This window comes from Zalophus californianus, chromosome 8 (assembly GCF_009762305.2).
Source record: "Zalophus californianus isolate mZalCal1 chromosome 8, mZalCal1.pri.v2, whole genome shotgun sequence".
Classification (NCBI taxonomy): Eukaryota; Metazoa; Chordata; class Mammalia; order Carnivora; family Otariidae; genus Zalophus; species Zalophus californianus.
This window is the reverse complement of record NC_045602.1, coordinates 66,570,259-66,576,258: the sequence shown is the minus strand read 5'-3', so window position 1 is coordinate 66,576,258 and position 6,000 is coordinate 66,570,259. Positions and strand designations below refer to the sequence as shown.

Sequence of the window (6,000 nt, the reverse complement as noted above, 5' to 3'; positions counted from 1 at the left end):
GGGGGAGGGGCCTGTTGCGTGGTTCCCAAATGTCTTTGCCGAGGCGGAATTGCCCCGCCCTTGCTGGTCCCGGCTAAGCAAGCTGCTCGGGTTTGCTCTCAGGAGCTTTTGTTCCCTGCGAGCTCTTGGTACAGCTTTGGAGGACCAGGGTGAAAATGGTGGCCTCCCAATCTCTGCCATGGAGGAACCTAGAACTCAGGGCCCTGCTCCTCAGTGTGCCCCCAAAGAAAAGCAGTCAGTCACTCCCGTCTCCCTGGTCTCCGGTTGCACTCTGTGCTCACCAGGCCTGTGACTGAGCGTTTCTATCTCTGGCACACGACCCCGTGTGGAGTCTCCAAACCCAGCAGATCCCTGTGGTGCGCTCCTGCGCCGCTTCTCCCTGGGGGAGGGAAGGGGAGTCTCCTGGATCTGCCTCTTGTTGGGTCCCTGCTGGAGGAGCAGTGGCCCTACCGTCACTGATCACGGTTTATGGCAACCCCGAGCTGAGAGCCCATGCCTCGGCTCCGTCTCTGCAGCCGGCTTCCCCGCTCCGATACCTGGGAGCTCTGCCGCCCTCAGACACCCCTGGTCTTTCTGTGACCCCGAGGGTCCTGAGACCACACTGTCCCCCAAGGTTTCCACCCCCCGCTTAGCCACTGGAGCGACTTCCCTCAGCGGAGCCGACTTCTAAAAGTTCCGATTTTGTGCTCCGCGGCTCTATCACTTGTCAGAAGTGGCCGAGGGAGGCCCCCTCCCCCGCCGTCTATCCTCCCGAATATCGCCTCGGATTCACTTCTCCGCACGTCCTACCTTCCAGTAAGTGGTCGCTTTTCTGTTCAGAGTTGTTGCTATTCTTTTCTTCGATCTCCTGTTGAGTTCGTAGGTGTTCAGAAACTTCTTGGTCTTCTTGGCCTTGGTTCCCCAAAAGCCAGTGGTGTCAGGAAGAGGTAGGAGAGGAAAGCAGCCCCTGCCCTGGGAGCCTCGCAGTCTCTACAGGAGAGTAGCCAGCCTGGGGTGGAGGCCACTGGATCCTGGGAGTGACTAACCCACACGTCACAGATGCTCTGGTTGGGTGGCACCCCCTGGAAGAGGGCATCTAGATCCCAGAGCAGCCCTGGGGGGGCCACGAGCTTCCAGGGCCACCCTCCAGTAGGCTGGGCTGGCTGAAGGTGGGCACTGGGGACAGGGTGTGGGTGGTAGTGGAGCCAGGGGCATTTCCACATTGGGAGGGTGGAGGGGCAAGTAGGAGGAGGATAGCTGCCCCCCAGAGTGAGGCTCTATGATTCCCACTGGACAGTCCCGGGGGGGGGGGGGGTCTGCGGGGTCCTGCAGTAAGTGCAGGGGACAGGCTCTGTGCTCAGGGGAGAGGGGTGAGAGCCTGCTGCTTCTCCCCTTGGGAAGTCCTCCCCTCTGCTCTCCTGGGCCCAGGAAGGGGGCAGAGGGGCCCCAGAGGCCTCTCAGAGGGCAGGGGTAGAGCGGGCATCACCTTCTCCCCACTGTGCCCGGCGCCAGCCGGACCCTCCGTGGTGCCCACTCCCTGGGGTCCTCTAGCAATCACTTCATGCTTAAGCCCTCCCTGGGCGTCGGCTGGGGACCCGACGGCCGCTAGGGCCAGCTGCGCCACGCGGAGGGGCCAGGTCCCGGGGCGAAGGCTCCCCGCACGGCCCTGCTCTGCCAGCGCCGCCCCAGGGCCGCGTTCTGCAGCCGCAGTGCCTTGGCCCTGATCAGGCTCCCGCCGACTGCCCTGAGGTTGCCCTTGGAATCCTTGCAGCCCTTGTAATCCTCCCTGAAGAAGGGGAACGCGGCCTGGACCTGACGCCTGATGGGGGCGCTTCAGCCCGCGGAAGGGTGCTGCCTGGATCACCAAGGCCATCACGGCCAAGTAGTTGGGGGGGAGCGGGTTGTCAGGCCGCAGGTATCTCTTCTTCCTCCTCCTGGGGGGCCAGGAGGACGACTCCCACCCAGGAAGCCCCAGATGTGGGTTGCTGCAGGGCCGCGGGCAGGGGAGGCAAGCCACGCGGGCAGGGGCCTGGCCCCGGGTAGGGCGGGGAGGGTGCAAGGCCGTGAGGCAGTGGGTGAGGCAGGCCTGGGGGCTGGGTCTTTTAAAGAGCACTAGATTGGGAGGGAATATCTCTTTTCTACCCTGTTTTCACCACTCTTTGAAGTAGGATCTCAATAAATGCCGTGTAGCTGAATTGTATGACCTCCCTGAAATAGGTATTGCCAAGAACAAACGAATGCTATTAATTGGCCGTACGTTTTAGAGGTGGAAGTTGCCCTGCGCGTGGTTGAGTCTAGCCCCTTCATGTGACACTTGAGCACACCCAAGACCTGGGGACGGAGTGCCTTGTCCAAAGCCGTGCGGAAAGTGATTAGAGCAGGACCCCGGGTCATGTTTCAGTCCATGTGCCCCTGGCTCGCTCATTCTGTCCTCTTCTATTCAGATTGTTCAGCTTTTGTCTGAGGAATGAAACATCCTCGCTAATATGAAGATTAGGTCAGTATTTGTGGGGACCAGCAGCGGAGTTCACAAAAATAAGTTTTTAAGTTTCCTTCCCATTAGTAAAATGTTTTCAGAAATTCAGGATTTCAGGGGTCAAGCCATTTGATTTTAAATGTTTCTCTAGTTTTCCTCACTCTAGGGCACAAATACTAGATTCTGGGGACATTTGATGATACACTACTGCGACTTCTGCATACAATTTTGAAGTTATTTGGCTACTACTTCTATAATGGTAGCAATTTAATGAATCTGCGGCATATTATTTAGCTCACTGACATCTTTGCATATAAGTAATATTGATGCTTTTAAGGCTGTGGAGAATTTTCAGTTTGATGCTGCATCAGTTCCAACATATTCTATAGTTTTATCAGAAAACTGGTTCAGAGGGGCGCCTGGGTGGCTCAGTTGGTTAAGCATCTGCCTTTGGCTTGGGTCATGATCCCGGGATCCTGGGATAGAGCCCCGTGTTTGGCTCCCTGCTCAGCAGGGAGTCTGCTTCTCCCTCTCCCTCTGCCTGCCGCCCCCTCACCCCATGCTCATGCTTTCTCTCATTCTTTCTCTCAAATAAATAAATAAAATCTTTAAAAAAAAAAAGAAAAGAAAACTGGTTCAGAGAATAGACACTAATTTTATGGCCAGGCAGCATATAAACACAGCAATAGTAACTAAGACAATCACACAGACATGTGCATAACTGAGTTAAAATCTTATTTTAAAATCTCTGGGAGCCTTCTGTGGGCAGATATTTTAAATGTTGATGATGTTTACTATTATTAACAAAAATATTTTGCATATTTACTATGTGCTAGGTATTCTCAGCACTTTACATACATTATGTCAATCACTGAATCCTCACAACGTATTTATGAAATTATCAGCGTTATCTCCATAACTCCCCCAGGGTCTCATATCCAGACCGTAGAGCTGGACATGAGTGCAGCCATCTGACTCCAGAGTCTGAATCCTTAACCATCACTCTGTACTTCCTATTTCTCATTGGAGGAAATAATGAACCAAAATCTTACTTGACCCATTTTAATGAGACCGTAATAACAAAACACTGTGCAGGAGAAATGGATAAACACCTTCAGATGGAAATAAGCCCGAAAGCAGGTTCTGTAGGGGATGCTACTTTGCTCATGTGCCACTTAGAATCTTGGCTGTAACAGAGAGGTTGGGTCCTGTCCAGAGTCCTGGCCGTAACAATATTTGAAGCAGTTTTTTTTTTTTAAACTGGAAATATGGAACATATGGAAATTTTTTAAAAAGATTTTATTTATTTATTTGAGGAGAGAATGAGAGAGAGAGAGCACATGAGAGGAGGGAGGGTCAGAGGGAGAAGCAGACTCCCTGCTGAGCAGGGAGCCCGATGTGGGACTCGATCCCGGGACTCCAGGATCATGACCTGAGCCGAAGGCAGTCGCTTAACCAACTGAGCCACCCAGGCGCCCTGAACATATGGAAATTTTAAAAAGTAGGGAGAACAGTACAGTGAACCAGCCTGTAGCCAGTACTAACCAGCCCAGGGCCCATCTGATTTTAGCTATAACTCCACCCACCTCTCTCCCCCTCCTCCAGATTATTTTTAGCAAATGAGGCAAATTCAGACCTCAAAACTTTTCATACATAAATATTTCAGCATGTATCTCTAAAAGATAAGATTTCTTTTAAAAAAGCATAATCACATGGCCATTATAACACCTAAAAATTAATAATACCTTAAAAACCATCAAATATTAAGTCAGTGCTCACATTTCTATGGTTATCTCATAGTGTTTGTTTTTTGAATAGTTTGTTCAAATCAGGATCCAAATAAGCTCCTTGAGATTGGTATGTCTTTTAATTATCTTCTAGTAAGCAGTTTCCCCTCTACCTCTCATTTTTATTTCCTATAATTGATTTAAAAAAAAATACCAAAAACAGGTTGTCCTTGGGAATTGCCCAAAGTCTGGATTTTGCTGATTGCATTCCTGCAGCATTATTTATTATGCTCTAATATGATGACTGAAAACATTTTAATTTTTTTTTTGAGTTTAGAGTCTATGTTCTGGGACATGTCCATTTTATTCTTTTTGTCCTAGGTATTCTTGAGACTGTGCAGTTAATCATGCATGTTTTAAAATCTGTGTAGTTTTTAATTTGCATTTCTCTTGTTTTGAGCATTTCTTTTTTCACATGATTAAGGGCCATTTTTATTTCTTTTTTTTTTTTAAAGATTTTATTTATTTATTTGACAGAGAGAGACAGTGAGAGCAGGAACACAAGCAGGGGGAGTGGGAGAGGGAGAAGCAGGCTTCCTGCTGAGCAGGGAGCCCGATGTGGGACTCGATCCCAGGACCTGGGATCATGACCTGAGCTGAAGGCAGACGCTTAACGACTGAGCCACCCAGGCGCCCGCCATTTTTATTTCTTATATGAATTGTCTATTCACATTTTTCCATGGAGTTAGTAGTCTTATTTTTACCAAAAGAAGAAGCTCATATATTAGAGATAATTATCCTTTCTCTGCAATATTGATTACAAATATTTTTCCCAGTTAATAACTTTTCTTCTCACTTTCTTATGATATTCTCTGCCCTGCAAAGTAAGTCTTAATTTTTTTTTTTTGTAATTGAATGTATCAATTTTTGCCCTTTTTAGTTCTGGATTTTGTATCATGGTTAGAAATATTTCTCCAGGCTGTAGGTGAATTAACTTGCGTTTTCGGTCAGTACTTTGATGATGTTTTTTACATTTATATTTCTGATCCATTTGAAATTTATGCAGGTGTGAGGTGTAAGGATGGGTCAAATTCTTTCCTCTTCAGAATGTGTTTTAAATTTCAGGACTTTATAAAATTAACAAAGCGATCTGTTCAGCATGCCCGGACCCACATTCTCTGCTATAATCAAAATAGATAGTGAAGGACAACAGTAGGCTTCTGTTCCATTCCCAGCTCTTCCTTACTGAGGAACCCGTGCTAATGCCGAGTCCCCGAGGCTACGAGAACAATCTTTGCATGGCTCTACTCAGGTCTTGCTTCCACTTCTCTCAGATCTGCTGGTCACCCTTTTGTCTTATGGACGCTTACCCTGGGCAGCTCTGTGCTGGGGTATGGCCTCTTTGTTGTACTGGCTTTCCCTGGGAGTTATTCACAGGTGCAAGTGCTGATGCTGAGTTCATGTTTAGTATGGAATTTCTGGCAGCTGATCTTTGCAAAGGGCTTTGCTTACCTCCTGGTCGTATTTGCTAACCTGAAAAGTAGTTTTGCCTCTCTGTTCGGGCCTTTAGAAATCTCTATCCTGAGTGATTGTACATCAGCGTTCTCTTGGCAGGCTGTATGTATTGTCTCTGGTCAGTAGGGGAAAAGAAAGATTGTATTTTACTAGAAGTGAGAAGGGTCACTTACAATAACAACAACAACAATAATAATTAAACTGTATTGAATGCTTACTATGGGCAAGGCACCAAGCTTGCTCCCTAACACTCATCAGGGCAAGGCAAGAATACTAAAGGGTTCCATTCCATATGTCTACACA

General features: G+C 48.4%; 1 pseudogene; it reads right to left on the bottom strand.

Annotated features, from left to right (window-relative positions):
- Positions 1–866: 866 nt before the first annotated feature.
- Positions 867–2,373, bottom strand: LOC113938450 (annotated as a pseudogene).
- Between the last annotated feature and the right edge of the window lie 3,627 nt (positions 2,374–6,000).